This window comes from Culex pipiens, chromosome 3 (assembly GCF_016801865.2).
Source record: "Culex pipiens pallens isolate TS chromosome 3, TS_CPP_V2, whole genome shotgun sequence".
NCBI lineage: Eukaryota > Metazoa > Arthropoda > Insecta > Diptera > Culicidae > Culex > Culex pipiens.
The window spans coordinates 102,136,441-102,146,015 of NC_068939.1; positions in this window are offsets into that span (position 1 = coordinate 102,136,441).

A 9,575-nucleotide genomic window follows, 5' to 3' on the forward strand; every position below is an offset into this window, starting at 1 on the left:
AATCCTTATGCATTTTTGCGATATCGAAGAATGAAAAGTTTGCTCGTTCCGACAACGGTCATTTTAAGCTTTTGATGTTTGATTGAATTGATTTATAATGCAATAAATATGAATAATTAAGGAGAGTTTTTATGAAGAAGGTATTACAAGAATTATAACTTTTGGTAAAAATTAAGTGCGAATCATTTTAAGTTCTTTAAACAGATAGAAAAGTTTTCTAGCTTTCTGTTTTTTTTGTGATTTTTCGGAAAAAAGTAAACCCACCTTATCGAACAAGAGTTAATTAATCAGTACTATGTGGTAGGTAGCACCTTCATTGACCAGCTCAACTTGTCCTACAAATGCTTTGCGAAAAAACTGCAGACGCAGCACTAAACATCATCACTGCTTCGACGTGAGTCACATCAAAGACATTAAATTTGCTCAACAGCTAATCGCCATTAATCATTTCCGTGTAAACTAGATCGTAAAACCTGCGCAAAGTAAATTAAACTAACGAAAGGTTGAAATGATTGCTGTTTTGTTTTACTGATGTTTTAAGCTGACCTCTTACTCGATTGATGGTCTTTGGAGTCATTCATGATTCCAGCAAATTAGTTCCTAAGAAAAGTTCATTCATGGTTACTGGCTAGCTGTTTCTATTGGGAAGAAGAATTTGATTTTTCCATTAGGAATGAACGAATTAAGTCTGTAGATCGATTAATTTGGCTGAAATTCACGTGTCAGTCTGTACTAATTTCCGTCGTGTCGTAGGAATTAAATTTTTTTTTTTGAATTAAATATACTTTATTGAATCTTTCTTATAATAATTACATTTGGTTTACATAATAAGTGGTCAGCTGTGGCTCTTCAGCTTTAATTTGCTTTTCGTGATTTAAACACTGTTCATTTTCTTAACTTTAAAAGTATATGATTTATCATTTTTGTAACACTAGGTACAATGAGGAAAAAAAAAATGTTAAGAAAACATAACCTAACCTAAAACTAACTTAAACTTACAATAAACTAAACCAATCCTTGAATCAAGGGGTATTCAGAAATAGCACATTTTTCCCTGAATTTCAAACATTTTTCTTGAATCTTCTGATCCAACATTTTTACTTCTGCTAATTCATGAACCTCACTTGATCTTGTCCAGCCAGGAACATTCAAAACCATTTTGAGTACCTTGTTTTGGACACGCTGGAGCTTCAATTTATGAGTTCTAGCGCAACACTCCCAAACAGGTACTGCATACTCAATAACGGGGTAAATTATTTGTTTGTAAACTGCTAGCTTATTTTTCAAAGAAAGCTTTGATTTTCTGTTAATTAAAGGGTACAAGCACCTGATGAGAATGCTGCACTTGTTCAATATTTTGTCTACATGCTGCCGAAACAAAAGTTTCGAGTCAAGTATGAGACCTAAGTAGACAACTTCCTTTGACCAGGGTATCGAAACATCATTCATTTTTATCAAAACATCATCCTTTGGGACAAATCTGGCCGATTTGGAAAGAGGAAAAATGATGGTTTGAGTTTTTGCTGCATTTATACGAATTTTCCAGTCGCCAAAGTATTCGGAAAGAACGTCAAGACCCTTCTGAAGACGGCCAACTAAATATCTGGTTATTTTACCCTTATAAATAACGGCAGTGTCATCAGCAAAAAGTGACAACACACCATTACCAGGAAGAGTAGGCAAATCAGATGTAAAAATATTGTACAGAAGTGGGCCAAGAATACTTCCTTGGGGAACCCCAGCATCAATGTTGAATAATCCAGAAGCAATCCCATTCAGAAAAACCCTGAACGATCTCTCCGAAAGATAGTGCTGGATAATTTTGATAAGATACATTGGAAAACCGTACAAATACAGTTTATGTATCAAACCATCATGCCAAACATTGTCAAAAGCCTTCTCAACATCCAACAAAGCCATAGCAGTTGATTTAGACTCAAGCTTGTTCTGCTTGATGATTTTGGTTACTCTCGTAAGCTGATGAGCAGTATTATGTCCCTTACGGAAGCCAAACTGCTCATTCAAAATTATATTATTATCGTTGGTAAAATCCAAAAGCCTTGAATAGATGACCTTCTCAAAGAGTTTGGACAGACTACTCAAAAGACTAATGGGACGATAACTTGTTGGCGATGTTGGATCTTTTTGAGGCTTCAAAATTGGTATGACTTTGCCCAGTTTCCAATTGGTGGGGAAGTAACCAAGTTGCAAACATTTATTGAAAATATTGGCTAGATGTTGAAAGAACTGATCACTCTGTTTTTTCAACACTAGATTAAAAATGTTATCAAAGCCAGGAGCTTTCATATTTTTCATTTGTTTTACTGCAACTTTGACTTCCTCACCAGAAACATGGGAATCTGCAGGAAATTCAAAGGTAGAGTTATTAATTGTTGAAATACTATTGGCAACTGATGTTTCTTTACGGCTGGTCATGGAAGCGCCAAGATTATGTGAACTAACAAAATGAAGCCCAAGTGCATTTGCCTTTTCCTCGGATGTAATCAAAGGAGAATCCTCAACAATAAGAGGAGGAATAGGCTTTGGTTTGTTTTTAAGAACTTTTGAAAGTTTCCAAAATGGTTTTGAATAATTCCCAAGCTGGCTTACATGTTTTGAAAATTCTTGATTTCTGATATTGTCAAGTCGGTCTTGTATGATTTTGTTCAAATTGTTCACTGAAATCTTTTTGTCATAGTCCCCAGTCCGTTGATATTGTCTCCTATAAACATTCCTAAGTCTAATCAAGTGTTTAGTATCTACGTCAATATCAGTTACCTTAAAATTAACAGGAACCTCCCGAACGTTGGCAGCCTCTGCTTGGTTGATAGCCTGCTGGATCACCTCCAGCGAACGATCAATATCGGCAGAAGTTTCCGGGTGTTGATCATAGTCGATGTTGCTGTCTACCACTTGCTGAAACTGCTGCCAGTCAACGTTGTGGTAATCTTTCCGGGTTGGTTGCCGCTGCGGAGTAACGGAAGCTCCAACCTCCACAACCACCGGATAGTGATCAGAACTCAACTCTTCAAACACCTCAGGATGAGCCACGTTCTCAGCCATATTGGTAATGAAGAAGTCGATGATTGAGTGATTCCCAGACCGAGCCACCCTCGTTGGACGATCCGGACTCACAACGTTGTAGTATCCGTTTTGCAGATCGTTGTGCAGAATCACTCCGTTCCGATTCCTCCTGCTGTTGCCCCAAACTTCATGCTTCGCGTTGAGGTCACCAGCGATGATGTACTTTGCGCTCCGCCGTGTCAGCTTCTGGATATCGCTCTTCAGTTTTGCTGCTGAACCATCTCTGGAATTCACCTGACGTGGGCAGTATGCAGCAATGAAGAGTACTGGGCCAACCGAAGTGGGAATTTCCACCCCAACGGCCTCGATGATGTCCAGCTTGAAGTGTGGCAGCCGGCGTGGCTTGAGATCACGATGAACAGCGACAAGCACACCTCCTCCTCCAGAGGTGGTCCTGTCGAGCTGCGTCGCGATCTTGTAGTTTTGCAGATAAACTTTTTCACCGGGCTTCAGATGAGTTTCCGTGATGGCAGCTACGTCGATCTCCTTCTCGCGAAGAAAATCCACCAGCTCTAAGTTCTTCCTCCTAATGGAGCAAGCGTTCCAATTCAGCAGCTTGAGGGACCTACGATCCATACTGGATGACGAACGAGGTCAGCACTTCAATCTGCTGGGTCTTGGTTTTGCATCCACGCAGTGCAGCGGACATCTGTTTGAAAATATTGAGGAGTTCGGTTGAGGTGTAAAGATCATTACCATTTTCCTCAACTGCTGGTTCTTGGGTTGGTCTTGGCTCCTGGCTGAAGCCCGGTGGTGACGGTCTCGGCTCCTGGCTGGAACCCGGCCGGGGTTGAATCATCTCAGCTCTCTTCCTGGGATCCAACGGCAACGGTGCCAGGTTCGGGACCTGCCGTCGCGGTTGAAGAGGTGGAAAGTTTTGCTCCACCAGGGCTGGAGGAGTTCTACGACGCTGAGGCTGATTCTTCGTCGATGCTTGCTGCCGAATTTTCACGAACTCAGCTCTCTTGGGGCACTTTCGGTCGGTTGACGAGTGCTCACCGTTGCAGTTGAGGCACTTAACCAGCGAATCTTGGATGCACTGGGATGTGATGTGCGCATCGGTACCACATTTGGCGCAACGACGCTTCAGGTGGCAGTTCTTACCTCCGTGCCCGAAACCCAGGCAGTTGAAGCATTGTGTGACGTCACGGTGCACTGGTCGGTATCGCTCCCACGACACGATAATGTTGAAAACCGCTCGGATTGCCTTCAGCTCAGGAAGCGTCGTCGATCCCTTAGCCAAATGCAGCAGGTAGAGCTGGTCACGGTACTTGATGTCTTTGTTGCGTCGGCTCATTTTGTGCACGGCCAACACATCCAGTTTCAAAACTTTTAGCTCGGCAGCTAATTCCTCCACTGGCATGTCGTACAGACCTCTGACGACGATTTTGTACGGCTTATCCATGGCGACATCATGGGTAAAGTACTCCGCCTCGTTTTCGGTCAAGTATTCCTTGACCAGTTGATAGTGCTGCCTGGATTGCACCAGCACCTTAAATCCGTCCTGACACAGACGAATGTTGCCTTGGACTTTCCCAGACTTGATGAGTTCAACCAGCCCCGCTCGAAAGTCGATCGTTGCTGCTGATTGCCGCACATAAAAAGGAGGCAGTTTCTCCTTTCGCTGTTTCACTTCATTCTCCTTTGCTTCCGCTACCTGGTCCTCGTCAGGCAGTCCAGCGAACTTGTTGTTCTTCAAAAGCTGCTCCTCGTGCGACGAAGAGTTCTCCTCCTCCTCATCCATCGGTACAGTACCGTCGCTCTTTTTCGTCTTTTTGCTGTTCGATGTCACTTCCAAAAGCACCTTCCTCTTGGAAATCCCCGGTTTTTGGCCATCAGTTGAGGCCTCAACCTTCCTTTTGGAAATTCCCACTTTTTTGCCTGCTTGAGCCGCAGGTAGGGCGATATTGCCGGCGTTTTGCGCCGGGACGCGACGAGTCATGTTGAATCAGACAACCTTCTCCAACGAATGCTCGGATAACAATGATCGTGTCGTAGGCAATCTTTCTCTCTTAAGGTTTTCACAGCATGCATAATGCTCTTACTAGATTCGTGTGTAAAACTGGCCGCCGTCATATTTCAATCGCAACTTGCGCGAGACACTATCCAACGTTTATTAAATTGTGTGTCTGAAGCGTTTCTTTCATCTTGCTATAACTCTTCATTAATCAAAAGGCGCGGAATTTCATTCATGAATCTCACCATGCTCGCTCGTTGTGTGCCATACTCTTCGCTGATGGCAGCACAGTTCCAAATCAAGTCATCAATTTTCACACACATGAGGCACAGACGGCAAAAAGGTTGAATAACAGCACAATTAGCAGTCGTCGCGGGTTGGTGGAAAGAAATCAAATAAACCGTGTCGTTTAGAGATGGTCCCGAACAAGACTGTGAACAGCACTGCACCATCATGCTTGCCGGGAATTTCCGATGGAACCGCAGTGCTATCTTGCAACTTATCACGACCCTCCTCCATATAACGGATACAATGATGTACACCCCTAACGCGCGAAGTCCAGCGAAGATGCGAGAACTGATCGACACCACAGCGCCCATCAAAACGATATCGGCTGAATCACGCGGCGTGATGTCAAAATTTGAATTTTGAACAAAACATAATCGTCTTCATCGAACCTGTCCCAACGTTGGTCATCAGATCTTTTAAGATTTACTTTCGCGCCATGACTCAATTGGGACCACGCTGTGCGTTTCAGCTGCCATATGGCGCTTGCTCGCAAAGTGATGGTCGTGAAAGACCACAGATTTGATTGACACTTTATATCGATGAGTTTCCTGCACATTTCTAATAAATCTTGCGAACATTGAAACTGTTTTGATTGGGCTTCGTTTAATGTTGTTGATCTGTACAAACTTTTATCGGTACCATATTCAAATAAAAAAAACTCTTGTGTGTGAAACCATTCTAACTATCTTCAATTTCGATTTTTTTGTTTCTTCCACCCGGGCAATGTGTTTTTTCTCTGAATTTGATGAAATTATAATGTTAAAAAGAATTAGGTCATATTCATCGTATCTATAAATTCATAAAAGAAGTCTAAATTCATTCCAGCAATGATAGTGTTACTAAGGGGGTTATGTAAAGATTTGTCTATGTTTGGCAGACATTTAAATATTTATTTTTTTTTATCCAAATGGTTTTAACAGTATAAACTAAAAGTTAATTTAAGACAAATGTACATATTTTAAGTATGTATCTCTTCAAATTTCCCAAAATTTTCATTTTTTCTTGTCACCCTACTGCCCAGTCAATGATTGCATTACGAATTCATATAAATTTATAGACAAATTTGATTTAAAACAGATATATCCTCTGTGGCTTCAGGAAGGGACAACCGGCATATGCTTATGCTGATTCATCTTGGTGAAGTTAAACTAACTGCACTGAAACTGAATGAAAAACAGAGCAATTTAGAGAGATGATCATTTTTTCCTTGAACTGATTGACGGCTTCGCCTTAAAGTGAGTTTTATCTAAACGTGGTCTTTCGTCACCATTATTGTAGTAATGAGCTTCTCTACTTGTCTCTGGAAATTTTCTGGATATTTATGTTTTTTTCTATAACGTGGGCAAATTTTTCGTTCTCTAACCCGCTTTTGCTGGCTTATAGCTTGTATGGTAATGCATAATGAATAATGAAAGTACATGTAGCTATTTGAAAGGTTTTTTTTTACTATCCAGTATTCAAACACGGCTAGCGTTTAGTTTTTCTTTATCGTAAACACAAATTTAACCTGCCCAAGCATGCGTCAGATCGACAGTAGAATTCAATTACAGAAAGCAGAGATCGCTATTCTTGAGCCGTCTGAAAGCTTTGTTGTATTCAGGGTTAAACTAATCATTTGGGAAAAATATCATTAAAAATTTTTTTAGGTGCATATATTTCAAAGTACGATTTGAATTCGCACTTTTTGTTTCTGATTCTTAAGTCATGAATTTATTCGATGTTTAGTGGATGAAAGTAGTTCAACCCTGCGCGTCGAACGCGAGATGATTAATAATAAAACGGAAAGCTCCAATAAACAAAAAGGCTACATTCAGGCACGTATCACATTTCATTCAAAAACACATTTGCGCGCGCAGAATAATCAAGCCCCGGAGAGGGCAAGCAATGTAAATCGTATTTAGATCATGTTGTTTGTTATTGTGTGTTCGACTACAAAAGAAAAGTATGCTGAAACCTTGTTGAGCATGTTGCAACGGGGCGAGTAGATATGCTGTGCTGCTCTCTCAGCCTGCTCAGCCAGCCAGGAGGGGAAAATTTTGCACTGAGCTCACCTTAACAGCATAAATCAGCCCACAGGTTGTGGTGCGCAAATGAAAAATTTTAAAAACCTGTGTACCCAAGGATGTTAAGTAAATGAAAACCATTTGGAGATATAAAATGTCCATTCGCCACCAGGGCGTTCCGAATTGCTAAACATGAAAGTGATACCAGTGTGATACAAGTAGTTTGAAGATATTCGAGTTTAACTATAAAGTAAAGTATGAATCGTTTCAGAGATTAAGATTTTGGAAGGAATTGATTTGTAGTATTTGGCAATGTGATTTAAAAAAAACACCTCTTTTATTTTGTTTCGCAAAAGTAATTTAGCATTATAATAATTCTAGAAACAAATCTAGCTCTACTGCCTATAAACCAAAAATGCATTTTGCACAGGCAAGTTTTCATACCAACCGATTTCCTCAAAACATTAAAATGAATTTGGCTCATTTTATGTAAAAATTTATTTTATCGTAATAAATTTACACTAATTGAACAAAGGTGTACGGCAGCTAACAAAAGGATGGATCGGTCAGTGTCGAAGACCTTGCCCAGACCTGAGGGGAAAAAACTTGTTCCGGTTTGCGTTCGCGGTCGGCCACTTTCGTCAGACGGGCTAGACGAACAAGCCGCGAAATGTTTTATTATTTTTCCACTGCGCTTAACTGTGAGCTTAAGGAGGATTTTTCCATCAATTCAGTGGAATAACATTGATATGTAACTCAGAGTGATACTTCCTTGCTTAGGGTCGTTGCTTCCGAATTGACAGACAGGCGCGGTTAACCAACAAACAGAGCAGCTCTAGAATAAACTATAATATCTATACAGCTAATTCCTTTTTACGGCCTCACGGGTTTGCTACGCGCTGTAAGAACATAAAAGGCTAAAACGCGCTCATATCTTGTCTATTGAGTGGAGTGAGCAATAAAAAGTTATGTTTGGATTACTGTTGCTCTTGAATCGGTGTGGTACCAAAAGTTTGAACTAATGTTCCAATTTGTATGAGTAATTTCTATTCACAACATTTTATTGGCGTATTTTGTTTGTCAAGCTAACCAACTGTAAAAAATTAAAAAAGTTGTGAAAGGTCATCCTGTATTTGGAGCAGCAAACTTGAAAATATTGGCTGACTTTGAATTTTATAAAGTTAAAAAAAGTGTTTCTCATCAGTCTCATGTCTTTTGAAAAAAATATACTCCAAAAACATCAGCTGCTCATTTCATGACAACATGCATTGGTTTGTTGTCACACAAAAAAAAACAATTTGGCTTCTATTTGGGTTAAATATGTGCAACGTGCGACCTATCTCATTTTTGTAAAACGATACTGCGGAACGTGCGGTGTCAATCCCAAAAAAATTCAATCATTTCTGCTAGCTTTACGACAATTAACCCAAGTTGAAGCCAATTAGTGGTTGAACCTTCTGGGAACATCTCGAATTTTTCTTTTGTGGAAAATCTTTCCTTCCGCCAGCCAGCTGAGTTGAACCGGTACTGATGCTGGGTTTTCATGGGCCCAAATGAGGAAGTAATACTGTTATTTCGACATTTTCTTGGGCTGAAAAACACCACACGCGAGTACGGTGTCTTGCCTTTGTGAGTCTGTGCTGCGCAAGGAAACAATAAACTGAATGAGCATCCCATGTAAATGTGTGGATTTTCTTCGGGCCTACGAAAGGCAAAGCTTCTTGAGGAAATTGATGCTCCAAAAATGAGATGTGCGTGCATGTTTTGGAAACGGAAAGCAGCTGTAACTATTTGGCGTCACGTGGAAAAAGCATTTGCTTTTTCTTTCAGTGTGAAAATATTGTTTTGAAAGTAAAGATTGAAATAATTGTGATAAATAAGAAATATTTAGGAAAAGCCGAAACTCAAAAGGCCGAATTATTCGATAGGAAGAATTCTCATTATTGTATAACAAGCAATTTAAATAATAAGCATGTACTTAATTTTTTTTTTTGAATTGTTGTAGCGAGATTTTTTTTAACTTTGTTTATTTATTCAGATTTTCTTATCCATTCACAATCGGTGATTTATCAGCTCAAATTGTTCGGAGATAATGTTACGTTATGACCAACTTTTTATTATAATTGAAAGAGAGCTCTATTTTTTCTGAGAATAGGTGTTTAATCAAAAAATCCTTTGAAACGATTTGACGAAAACTTCTACTAGGTGTGCCTTTAGGGGCGTCATAGTGCCCTACAATTCTT